A 13,710-nucleotide genomic window follows, 5' to 3' on the forward strand; every position below is an offset into this window, starting at 1 on the left:
AACTGGAATTACAAATAAAATAAAGACAAATCGTCAGGGAAAAGCAACAGAAAAGCAGCTTGCAAAGACCATATAACCAGAGACACTGAATCAATCCTAGTAGGATTGTGGAGGTGCAAGAGGGGGACTGGGAGCCAACTGATAGCAGTGGTCTTAGCTGTGAGCAGCGCCCTCGGGGTTAAACTCTGAAGCCCACATCACAGCACACAGGGCCGGGACAGAGCACTATAATAGCCACAGCCACTCACCTTGGGCTCCAGCAGAGGGAGGGTGAACTGGACAGAACTGTGTGGGGACACTTGGGATTTGGAGGGCATTCAGAGCTTTTGCTGAGTTGCACCACACAGGAGGTGATCATCTTACTCCTTCCCAGAGCTCTGGGGAGAGGAGGCAGCCCCTCAATAGAAGATTCAACTCCACCCATGGGCCATTGAAATGCAAAATGAGGCTCATTAACAAACAGCATGTGCCCCACCCTCGGGAAATCCCCTTACTCTGAACACCAGAGTGAGTTTTTCATTCAACTGAGAACCCAAGGCTCTTCAAGTAACCAAAACTAGTAGCCTCTAGGCAAAAATCTAGAGGATAATTGAACCTTTCCTGGGCTTGCAACTCTACCCAGGAAAGTAAGACGACAGTGGTGTTTAATGTGGGTCCTCCCTCACTCATCCAAACCCAGTAGAGGGAGCCACAAACAGTAGAACACCAACACCCACAGGGAAAATTTGACAGGTTCCAAAACCCACTGAGATAGCCAAAATGGTGAAACAAAGAAACAAATCCCAAATGAAAGAACAAGAGACCTCTACCAAAGATGAGATAAATGAAATACAGTTAAGCAAGTTAACAGAGCTAGAATTCAGAGCCATGATCTAGAGGAAGCTCAACAGCATGAGTAAGGACATCAACACCATGAGTAAAGACATAGGAAATGTTGAAAATCAACCAATTGGAAATTAATAACAACCAAGAAGAAATAAAGAATGACATATCAGAAATAAAGAACACATTGGAAGGTCTAAACAGCAGGGTAAAGGAAGCTGAGGACCTGATCAGTGAATTAGAAGACAGGGTAGAAAAAAAAATCAACCAATCAGAAAACCAAAAGGAAAAACAAATTTAAAAACAGGAAGACAGCTTAAGAGAACTATGGGACAACTGGAAACATAATAGTATTTGCATCATAGGAGTCCCCAAAGAAGAAGAAAATGAGCAAGGGTTAGAGAATATATTTGAAGAAATAGTGACAGAAAACCTCCCTAATTTGGTGAAGGAAGAAGGCATTCAAGTTCAAGAAGCACAGAGAGCCCCAAGTAAGAAGAACCCAAACAGGCCCACACCAAGACACATAGTAATTAAAATGCCAAAAATTGAAGCCAAAGAGAGAATCCTAAAGGCAGCAAGAGATAAACAACAGGTTACCTACAAAGGAACCCCCATAAGACTATCAGCTGACTTCTCAACAGAAACACTATAGGCCAGATGGGAAAGGCATGACGTAATCAAGGTCATGAAAAACAAGGATCTGAATCCAAGACTACTCCACCCATCAAGGCTATCATTCAAAATAGAAGGTCAAATAAAGAGTTTCCCAGACCAAAAAAAAAGGCTAAGGGAATACATTAGCACCAAACCAGCCCTGCAAGAAATGTTAAATGGACTGCTATAATTAGTAGAAGAAATAGGAAGAAAAATAGAACCACACTAAACAAAAATGGCAATAAATAAGTACATATCAATAATCACCTTAAGTGTAAATGAATTGAATGCTCCGATAAAAAGACACAGAGTGGCTGATTGGATAAGAAAATATGACTCATATATATGTTGTTTACAAGAGACCCACCTCACAACAAAAGACTCACATAGGTTGAAAGTGAAGAGATGGAAATAATGTTCCAAGCTAATGGAAAGGAAAAAAAAGCTGGGGTAGCAATACTCATATCTGATAAGATAGATTTCAAAATGAAGGCCATAACTAGAGACAAAAAAGGCCACTACATAATATTGAAAGGATCTATTCAACAGGAAGATATAACCTTGGTAAATATACATGCAGAAAACATAAAAGCACCAAAATATATTAAAAACTTCTGGAGAAATTCAAAGGAGAAATCAACAGCAATACAATCATAGCAGGGGACTTCAACACCCCACTGACATCACTGGATAGATCCTCTAGATAAAAAAATTAACAAGGAAACAGAGACTTTAAATGAAGAACTAGACCAAATGGATTTAATAGCTATCTACAGAGAATTATACCCCAAAACTAGAGAATTCACATTCTTCTCAAGTGCACATGGGACATTCTCAAAGATAGACCACATGTGAGGGCACAAACTAAGTCTCTACAAGTTCAAGAAGACTGAAATCATATCAAGCATCTTCTCAGATCACAATGGCATGAAACTAGAAGTCAATTTCAACAGGAACATGCAAAGACATTTGAACACATGGAGGCTAAATAGCATGTTATTGAACAATGAATGAGATATCGAGGAGATCAAAGAAGAAATTAAAAACTTCCTGGAAACCAATTCAAATGAACACACAACAACAGAAAATCTGTGGGATGAAGCGAAAGCAGTTCTGAGAGGGAAGTTCATAGCACTACAGGCCCACCTCAAGAAACAAAAAAATTTCTAATAGACCATCTAACCTCACAACTTAAAGAACTAGAAAGCAAACAAAAAGAAAACCCAGAGCATGTAGAAGGAAGGAAAGAATAAAGATCAGAGCAGAAATAAACAACATAGAGACCAAAATAACAATTCAAAGGATCAATGAAACAAGGAGCTGGTTTTTCGAAAAGATAAACAAGATTGATGGACCCTTAGCTAGACTCACCAAGAAACAAGAGACAGAACCCAAATACACAAAATCAGAAATGAAAGCGGAGAAATAATAACTGACACCACAGAAATACAAAGGATTGTTAACAAATACTATGAACAATTATATGCCAACAAATTTGACAATCTAAGCAAAATGGACAAATTTCTAGAAACACATAGTCTCCCAAAACTGGACCAGGAAGAGATAGAAAATTTGAACAGACCAATAACAACTAAGAAAATTGAAGAGGTAATCAAGACTCTCCCAGCAAACAAAAGCCCAGGCCTGGAAGGCTTCACGGGCGAGTATTACCGAACATTCAAAGAACTAACACCCATTCTCCTCAAACTATTTCAAAAAAATTCAAGAAGAAGGAAGACTTCCAAACTCGTTTTATGAGGCCAACATAATTCTAATTCCAAAATCATAAAAAGATACTACAAAGAAACAAAACTACAGGCCAATATCTCTGATGAACATAGACACCAAAATCCTGAACAAAATACTAGCAAATCAAATCCAGCAATACATCAAAAGAATTACTCTTTATGACAAAAGGGAATTCATCCCAGGGATGCAAGGCTGGTACAATATTCACAAATCAATAGATATGATACACCACATAAACAAAATGAAGGATAAAATCCACATGATCATATAAATAGATGCTTTAAAAGCATTCGACAAAATCCAGCACCCATTTCTGATAAAAATGCTCAGCAATGTGGGACTAGAGGGATCATACCTTGACATAATAAAGGCCATTTATGAAAGACCTACACCCAACATCATCCTCAATGGGCCAAAACTAAAAGCGTTTCCCTTAAGAACAGGAGCAAGACAGGGATGCCCACTTTCCCCACTCTTATTTAACATAGTACTGGAAGTCTTAGCCACAGCAATCAGACATGAAGAAAAAATAAAAGGGATCCAAATGGGAAAGAAGGAAGTGAAACTGTCAGTATTTGCAGATGACATGATATCATGCAGATGACATGATATCATACATAGAAAACCCTAAAGACTCCATCAAAAATCTACTAGACTTAATACATGAATTTGGCAAAATAGCAGGATACAAAATTAACATCAAGAAATCAATGGCATTCGTATACACCAATGATGAAGTCACAGAAAGAGAAACTAAAAAAAGCAATCACATTTACCATCGCAGCAAAAAAATTAAGATACCTAGGAATAAATTTAACCAAAGAAGTAAAGGACCTATTTGCAGAAAACTACAGGACTTTGAGAAAGAAATAGAGGAAGATATAAAAAAGTTGAAGCACATACCCTGTTCATGGATTGGAAGAATTCATATGATTAAAATGTCCATATTACCCAAAGCAATCTATAGATTTAATGCAATCCCCATCAAAATATCAATGCCATCCTTCACTGAACTAAAACAAATACTTCAAAAGTTCATATGGAACCAAAACAGACCTGGAATAGCCACAGCAATCTTGGAAAAAAAAAAGAACAAAGTAGTTGGAATCACAATACTGGATATCAGATTTTACTGCAAACTACTGTAATCTGGTACTGGCACAAGAACAGGCATATAGACCAGTGGAACAGAGCAGAGAACCCAGAAATGGATCCAAGACATTATGCTCAATTAATATTTGACAAAGGTGGCAAGAGCATACAATGGAGTAAAGACAGCCTCTTTAATAAATGGTGTTTGGAAAATTGGACAGCTACATACAAAAAAAAAAATGACACTAGACTATCAATTTACATCATACATAAGAATAAACTCAAAATAGATAAAAGATTTATATGTGACCTATGAATCCTATGAATCCTAGAAGAAAATCTAGGCAACAGAATTTCAGATATTATACAGAGTTTTCACTGATACATCACCTAATGCAACAGAAATAAAAGGAAAAAAATGAATGCATGGGACTACATCAAACTCAAAAGCTTCTGCACAGGAAAAGAAACAATCATCAAAATGGAAGACAACCCACTGTATGGGAAAGCATCATTGCCAATAATACATCAGATAAAGGGTTAATTTCCAAAATATATAGAGTACTCATACAACTCAACAAAAGGAAGACAAAGTACCCAATTAAAAAATGGGCAGAGGAGCTAAATAGACACCTCTCCAAATAGCACATACAAATGACCAAGAGACATATGAAGAAATGCTCAACATCACTAATCATCAGAGAGATGCAAATTAAAACAACAATGAGGTATCACCTCACATCTGTCAGAATGGCCGCCATCAACAAATCATCAAACAACAAGTGTTGGCAAGGGTGTGGAGAAAAGGGGACTCTAGTACACTGCTGGTGGGAATGCAGACTGGTGCAGCCACTGTGGAAAACACTATGGTGTTACCGCATAAATTTAATAATTGTACTGCCATTTGACCCAGTGATCCCACTTCTAGGAATATATCCTAAGAAGCCTGAAACACCAATCAGAAAGAATATATGTACCCCCATGTTCATAGCAGCACTATTTACAATAGCTAAGATCTGGAAACAGCCCAAGTGTCCATCAGTAGACGAATGGATAAAAAAGCAGTGGTACATATACACAATGGCGTACTATGCAGCTGTAAGAAAGGAAGATCTCTAATCCTTTGAGATGACATGGAGGGACCTGTAAAGTATTATCCTAAGTGAAACAAGCCAAGCAGAGAAAGACAAATATCACATGATCTCACTTATTTGTGGAATATAATGAACATAACAGTCTGAGGAATAGGGTAGACCCAGAGACGTGGAAGTGGGGTACAGACTGACAACCCTCAGAAGAGGAGGTGTTGGGGGGGTGGGAAGAGATAAACCACAGAACTTATATGCATGTACGTATAACTGATGGACACGGACAACAAAGCCGGGTATGGGGTGGGGGGATGGGGAGGAGGGTGTCAATGGGGAACAAAGGAGAAACATCTGTAACAAAAACAAATTAATACAAAAAAAGAAAAAAGAAAAGAAATAAAAAATAAAATACATTAGGACATCCTGTCTTTGTTTAAGCCAAGTGTGTATCCTCTGTTGTTAACTATGATTGCTAAAGTTGAGTGCTCTCAATTAACCAAGAACAAGCCAAAGCCATTATCAATATTAAATTGCTAAAATTGTTAACATCATTGAGAATAGGAAAGAAAAATAAATAGGCCTCTTCAGGCACGGAATTAATAACTGAAATGGTTTCTGTTGCCAGGAAAATAAAAGCTATTCCTTATGTCAAAAGACTCTTGGCAAAGAACCACTGAAGCCTAAGCTTGCCAGTGACAATTAGAAATGATCGTCTCTAACCATTCGCTATCTCCTGTCCCTCAGTTAGTGATAAGGTGTAGAGTAGTTTTTGAAAATGTGGTTCTCAGACCAACAGTATCAGCATCACCTGGGGCCTTGTTAGAAAAATAGCTTCTTGAATCTCTCCCAGTCCTATTTATTGACTGAGAAATTCTAAGGGGTTGAGCCCAGCAATCTGCACTTTAACAAGAATTCACTGGTACAGACAATGAGTGTTGGCGGGGATGTGGGAATGCTGATGGTGGGAATGTAAATGATGCAGCTGTTACTGAGCAAGGGGTCGAAACCAAGACTATGGCATCGGCTTTTGAAAAAAGAAAAAGCTTTATTGCAAAGTCAACCAGCAAGGTTATGGAAGGCAAGGCTCAAATCAGTCTCCCCCTGTGAGAGTTTGGATGGGGTTTAAGGGGTTAGGGAAGGACAAGCTGGTAAATGGAAGCACTGGCTGGGCAGGTTTCAACTGGAGGGCTTTGGAATTTGCCCATCTATGGCAACATATGGTAAGAGACATCAACACCACATCTTCCTGGACAACGGACCCTACACTTCTGAAAGGATTCTGGGGTTCAAGTGCAGGTCATGTCCCTGGTCCTTTGGCTGTGTATGTGTGTGGTGGGGGGAGGCTTTGGTTCCAGGTGTAACTGAAGATCAAAATTCTCTCCTCTACTTTGGATACTGTCTTGCAGTTTTGGTCTGTTGTCTCTGAAAAGCAACTCAGTAACTTGTGAGAAACAAGATAGGACCAGTTAGAGCTAGTTCTGTGTTTACACAGCCACTGTGGAAAATAGTCTGGAGATCACTCAACCAATCAAAAATACAGCTACCATATGATCCAGTCATCCCACTTCTGGGTATTTATCCCTCTCAAAAATTGAACTCAGGATCTTGAAAAAATATCTGCTCTCCCATGTACACTGCAGTATTATTCATAATGGCCAAGATGTTGAAACAACCTAAATCTCCGTGGACAGATTAATGGATAAAGAAAATGTGGTATATACATACAATGAAATACTATTTAGTCTTTTAAAAGAAGAAAATTTTGCCTGGCTGGTGTGGCTCAGTGGTTGAGTGTTTACCCATGCACCATGAGGTCGCCCATTTGATTCCTGGTCAGGGCACATGCCCAGGTTGTAGACCAAATCCCCAGTGTGGGGCATGCAGGAGGCAGCCAATCGATGTTCTCTCTCATCAATGTTTCTATCTCTCTCCCTCTACTTTCCTCTCTTTCTAAATTCAATAAAGAAAAAAAAAATTTTTAATAACAAAAAAAAATTTTTAATAATAAAAAGAAGAAAATTTTGCAATACACAACAGCATAGATGAACTTTGAGGACATTACACTAAGTGAAATAAGCCAGCCACAGAAGGACAAATACTGCATGACTCCACCTACATGAGGTCTCTCAAATACTCAAAGTCATAGAAGCAAAGAACATTAGCGTAGTTTCCAGGGGCTAGGGGAGGGAAAAAATGCAGAATTACTAATCAACAAGACATAAAGTTTCAGTTAAACAAAATGAGTAAGCTCTAGAGGTCTGCTGTACAACATTGCACCTATAGTCAACAACATATTGTATTGTACACTTCACATTTTTTTAGAATAGATCTCATATTGTGTACTTACTAAAATAAAATAAAAAGTCCCCTGGTGCCTCTGATGCAGGTTAAAGTTTAAAACCTCTAGTGTAAAGAGGTCAGGAGCAAGCTATTTCTGTATCATGCAATGACTTGAAAGTAAAAAAAGCTACACAGAATTAGTTATAGGAAAGGATGTAAGAAACACAAAGGGAGAAACCTTCAACACAAATCAAATTTATATTCAGGAATCTGGCTCTTTTCAAAGAACTGAGCCAGATGCTCTAACCTTTAATAGCATCCTGTTCCCACCCCGATCTATATGTTCCTCCACTGGAAAAATTCTAAGGTTCACTTTACCTAGCATTACCATTTACTGTGTCTTCATACACATTATCTTATTTCACCCTCACAGTAATCCACGCAATAGGCAGGGATTCTTCCCATTTTATAAGGGAGACAACTGGATCAAAGAGATTAATAATCTGCATGAACTCACAAAACCATTACTTACCAGAGCAAGAACCTGAATTTTAGACCTTTGCTCAATCCACACGGCCTTTCTGTTAACCAAACTTCACTACTTTCAGGGAATTTCTCCTAAAGATTTTAGTGAAGAATTTCTCAATCTTGACACTGTTGTTGACACATTGGCTTGTCAGTTCTTTGCGGGAGGAGGGGGCTAAGTTGTAAGATGTTGAGCAGCATCCCTGGTCCTGCCCACTGGGTGGCACTCTTCCCCAGGTTGTGACAACCAAACATGTCTCCAGGAGGGGGTTGGGGGGAAATCACCCCTATTAAGGACTACTGATTTAGTTTAACTAAATTTCCATCAGAATCAACAGGAGAGCTTCTTCAACTTCAGATAGCTGGGTCTCACCTCAGAGTCTTTAATTCAATAGGTCTAGCTTCCTGGGGACCTGGGGTGGGAGTGGGGGTGGGGATGCTGAAGTCCTGGGTGGCAGCTTTTTTACAGATACTGTTATTCAGAAGATAAATTTGTTTCTGGGTCCAAAAGATTCTATTTTGTTACTTTCTGAATTCTAAGGAACTATCAATATGTTTCATTCGAGATGTACAAAATTTACCTTAGTTTCTTTTTAAAGTAGATTGTAAAAATAATTTAAAGAGTTTTATACTTGAGATTAATTTTCAGAATTTTGAAATTTAAAGTGAGATATTTTTTTTTTAAGGATGATTGTTTTTCTTTAAAAAAAAAAAAAATTGAGTTGGCCTTGGCCAGTTTGGCTCAGCGGTTAGAGCGTCGGCCTGCGGTCCGAAGAGACCTAGTTTCAGATCCCGCTAAGGGCATGTACCTCGGTTGCAGTTTCTCCCTGGCCCTGGTTGGGTTGTGCAGGTGGCAACCACTCGATGTGTCCCTTTCACATCGATGTTTCTTTCTCTCTCTCTCTCTCCTTCCCACTCTATCCAAACAAAAGATGGAAAAAAAATGTCCTCAAGTGAAGATAAAAAAAAAATGAGTTGGTTTGTATTCAAAGGTTTTTAAGTTTCTAGTGATAAGGGAATTACCCGTAATGAATATGTTTAAGGTAGTAGGGAGACCAGACAAGAAGAATTATTCCCTATCATATGCACTTTCTGGCCAGTCTACACAGGCAGACCTCAGTTCTGACTAGCAGTTGGTTATCAAGAGTGCTGAGATTCCTGAAAGTTTAAAAATAAGACATGTCTCTAAGTGCTTGGTGCTGAAAGTGTGGTCTTGGAATCAGCAACATTGTATCATCTGGGAACTTGTTAGAAATAGAGTCTCAGGTCCCACCCCAGACCTACTGTATGAGAATCTGCATTTTTACAAGATCCCTAGGGGTTCATAGACACTAAAATCTAGAAGTACTGCCTGGATAAAGCTGAAGATTCTTCAAAATAGAGTCATTAAATAGAAAAAAAAAAAAAAACTTGGAGAACAGAGAAGGCCACAATTCCTCTTGTAAACTAAAGAAAACCAAGCCTATTCCAGAAGTTCAGAACTAAGTTGTATTAGAACTGTTTCACTGAAGATACATTACATAAGCAAACTTTCTGGAATTTTTAAAAACTAATTAATATAGAGGAGGGTGTCTATAAATAAAAATGTTACTTTTTCTTTTCATATGTATTCTTTTTAAATAAAAAATGTAAAGGCTATAGCTAAGATTCAAAGTAGAGAATATCATAAGTTAACAGAATTCTTTTTTTTTTATCCTCACCCAAGGACATTTCTGCATTTATCTTCAAATAGAATGGGAGGGAGGGAGGGAGGAAGAGAGAGAGAAACATCGATATGAAAGAGACACATCGAGTAGTTGCTACCCACACAACCCCAACCAGGGCCCAGGGACAAAATGCAACTGAGTTACGTGCCCTTAGCAGGAACCGAACCCAGGACTCTCTGGTCCACAGGCTGACACTCTAACCCCTGAGCCAAACCAACCAGGGCTATACATCATTTTTAAAGTGATAGTCAGTAGGCCAATCACTTCTACATAGATTTTGAAACATTCTGAAGTTTTTATGAAAACAATTGATGAAGAAAGTTGCATATTTCTTCTATATTAATAGAGAAAAAGAGGTGATTTTGTGTAATGTGACTAGAAATTATTTTACTTTGGTGGTGCTAATTGGAATATAACAAATACATTTCTGTTGCATATCTTTCTTTTTGGATCTACTTTAACATTTTAAAAATTGAGTATCCATATTTTAGCAAACAATAATTATGCAATTATAGTCTGTATATGTTTAAATGTTTGAATGGCTAATGGCACAAGATAAGTGTCTTATAATTAATTGAATGTTTTATATAGAAAAATAACAAAGTGACTCAAGGCTAAAGTAAGGAAAATTAGCAATTTTTTCTTTTACATAAACTCACTGTACATTTCAGTTAACTAGGATATAAATGTGAAATGGGTAATTCAATCAAACATTCAATGGTTCATTCACACTATAGAAGAGCTATCCTTGACGTTCTGGGTAATGAGCAGATTGATCTCCAGGATTTTTTTTTTATTATTTTTTTTCAGGCAAAATTTATTTTCAACATGTATTTTACCCATTTTCTTCTCCTTCAGAGTATCCATCTTTACATGCCTAGCAATTCCAAGTGGCCACATCAACCCTACTATCAACTAAATGATTCACCAGGGAGATCTGATACACCGCTATGCTCTGGAGGTGAGCTTTTCAAAATAAGAACAGCATTTTCATTGCAGGTTTAATGGTCCGCACTAAAGGATGCCCTTCTAGTCCCAGCTCCTTTGACTCTCCCATTGGGTAATCCTTGTGCCAATGTGGCTGCAGATCAGAGCCTCAAAGCATTTTGGAGGGCAAGAGACTCCTGCACCCCTGCTATCAGAGGCTTCCAATAATATCATGCAGACCAGACCAGTGTCAGGGCCATCATTTCTACATGAATAGTACTACTGCTTTTTTTTTTTCTCCTGAAATGTCTTTGTAGGGTTCTTCCCTCATCTGCTCACCAATCAACCAATTGGTTTCTTATTATTTAGTGACAGAACATAAATCCAATCCCCTGAAACTTATCAATCAGGAAAGGAACCTGAAGACAATTATCTGGGTGACAAACAAATGCATCAGTTCTATCTGCCTGACAGAAAAGAAGCCAGACTTGGAGATTATTTGATAAGAAAATAAACTAAAGAAAGAAACCTGAGCATTTAATATATTACTCAAAGTGGATTTTATTTTGAATTAGCCATTTGTGCTCTCTATTCAACTTAAACTAAACAAATAATATTTAATCTGTATCTCCCACAACAGCTTGAATATACTCAGACTCCATTGTCTGAATTTCTGCGGGGAATTGTTTCTGTCTTAAACCATCTACACAGTTCCCTAGTGTGTCTACTTTCCACTGGGATCATAGACTGCCTCAGAGAGGCCTTTTATCCCATCCGTCTCCTTCCCAATAAGAATTCAACAACAAGAAGGAGCTAGTCACATCATTAGCACTTACTAAAATGACATGGGAATCCTAGTGCTCTTTAACATGTAAATATTTTGTCTAGCTGGTGTGGCTCAGTGTTTGAGCATCCACCCAGGCACCAAGAGGTCACCAGTTCAATTCCTGGTCAGGAGACATACCCAGGTTGTGGACCCAATCCCCAGTCGGGGGCATGCAGGAGAAGGCAGCCAATCAATGTTCTCTCTCATCAATGTTTCTGTCTCTCCCTCTCCCTTATTCTCTCTCTAAAATCAATAAAGAAAAAAAATAGTAAAAAAAACAAAAACATGTAAACATTTCAAAGACAACCATGGAAAATTTTTAAAGGAAAACTGAGTTGGAAAAGGTAAGTCATGCCGTTCCTTATTTTGTTTCCTCAGAACAAGTATTGAACACCACAGGCACAAACTGTGCTCATGATGATAGACAGAAAAATGAGCAGGGTATAGTCTTTACTTTCAACCATTTCACGCGCCAGCACAAAAAACACACAAGCAAAATATCACTCCCAGTAGATGCTGATTATGACTATACATAGAAATGCCCATAGCTTTGCCCAGCCAGTGTGGCTCAGTGGTTGAGTGTCGACCCATGCACCAAGAGGTCACCAGTTCGATTCCTGATCAGGGCACAAGCCCAGGTTGTGGACCCAATCCCCAGTGGAGGGCATGTAGGAGGGGGCCAATCAATGTTCTCTCTCATCGATGTTTCTACCTCTCTCTCTCCCTCTCCCTTCCTCTCTCTCTAAAACCAATAAAGAAAAAAATTTTTTTTTTTTTTTTTATCCTCACCCGAGGACATTTTTCCATTTTTTGTACAGATAGAGCGGGAGGGAGAGAGAGGAAGGGAGAGAGAGAGAGAAACATCGATGTGAAGGGACACATCGAGTGGCTGCCACCCGCACGACCAACCAGGGCCGGGGACAAACTGCAACCGAAGTACGTGCCCTTAGCGGGAACCGAACCCGGGTCTCTGCGGACCGCAGGCCGACACTCTAACTGCTGAGCCAAACTGGCCAAGGCGAAAAAAAAATTTTTTTAATGCCCATAGCTTTAAGAGCAGAGTTGGAGGTCCCTAAAGTGTTCTGGGCAGGGAATGGTTGAGGGGAGTTAGCTTTGAGTAGAAAAGTGGGAAAGAACTCAGAAGATCAATGGCATGATATAGAAACTGTATAATTAGCCTTGAGGCATTCACGGTCATGATTGTAGAGGGTTGTCCAGTTATGTATCAACATGGCTAATTCATGTTAAGAAGGGTAAGTACACTTAAAGAACTTAAAGACAGCCTTGAACCTGAGAGGTGTTTAAACATGTTAATTTCACCCTTTTAATATTTAAAGCCCAAGTCAGTCTTGATAAGTGTCAAGCTTCTGTGTTTATGAATCTCCCCAGGTTGTTTATATTAAACACCTTATTTTTGAAATAGCTAATAGTCTCCTATGTTTAAATCTCTCAGCCTCCAATGAGCTTTTTTCCTTTATGTATCAGTTTCCTACATTTCTTTGGTCCCTGAGGTTAATAATAATGAGTCAATGTGAAGCCTTCACAAAATATATTAAATTGCCCTAGATATGAAAATCTCAATTATTATGATTAAATAATCCCTTTACAGGAAAATGGAGGATAATTTAGGCCTGCTAACAAATTTAAGCAAAACAATATCCAAAAATACGGTTTCCTTTTACATCTCTTCAATTCCCATTCATATTTCTTGGCATTTTAACATTACTTTTCTGAGTGAAATATAGCCACCTCCTTAGTCTCTTTTCATAATGGAGCCACAAGAACCATGTCAGCCTTGGAATATAGTCCAAAAGGAGCAAGCCTCGGGATAGAGACAAATAGAACCAGAAGCAATAGGAGGAACAATTCCAGAAAAATTCACAAAGTGGAAACTATATTACCCATCATATGAGAACTTTGTGAGAGAATAAATACTATTTATCAACATGAGAACATAGAATCCTATGGACATTCTGATGGAACTGTAGTGATATATACATACATATATAAATACATAATACTCTCTATATAAATCTAT

This window comes from Molossus molossus, unplaced genomic scaffold (genome assembly GCF_014108415.1).
Source record: "Molossus molossus isolate mMolMol1 unplaced genomic scaffold, mMolMol1.p scaffold_m16_p_9, whole genome shotgun sequence".
NCBI classification, from domain to species: domain Eukaryota; kingdom Metazoa; phylum Chordata; class Mammalia; order Chiroptera; family Molossidae; genus Molossus; species Molossus molossus.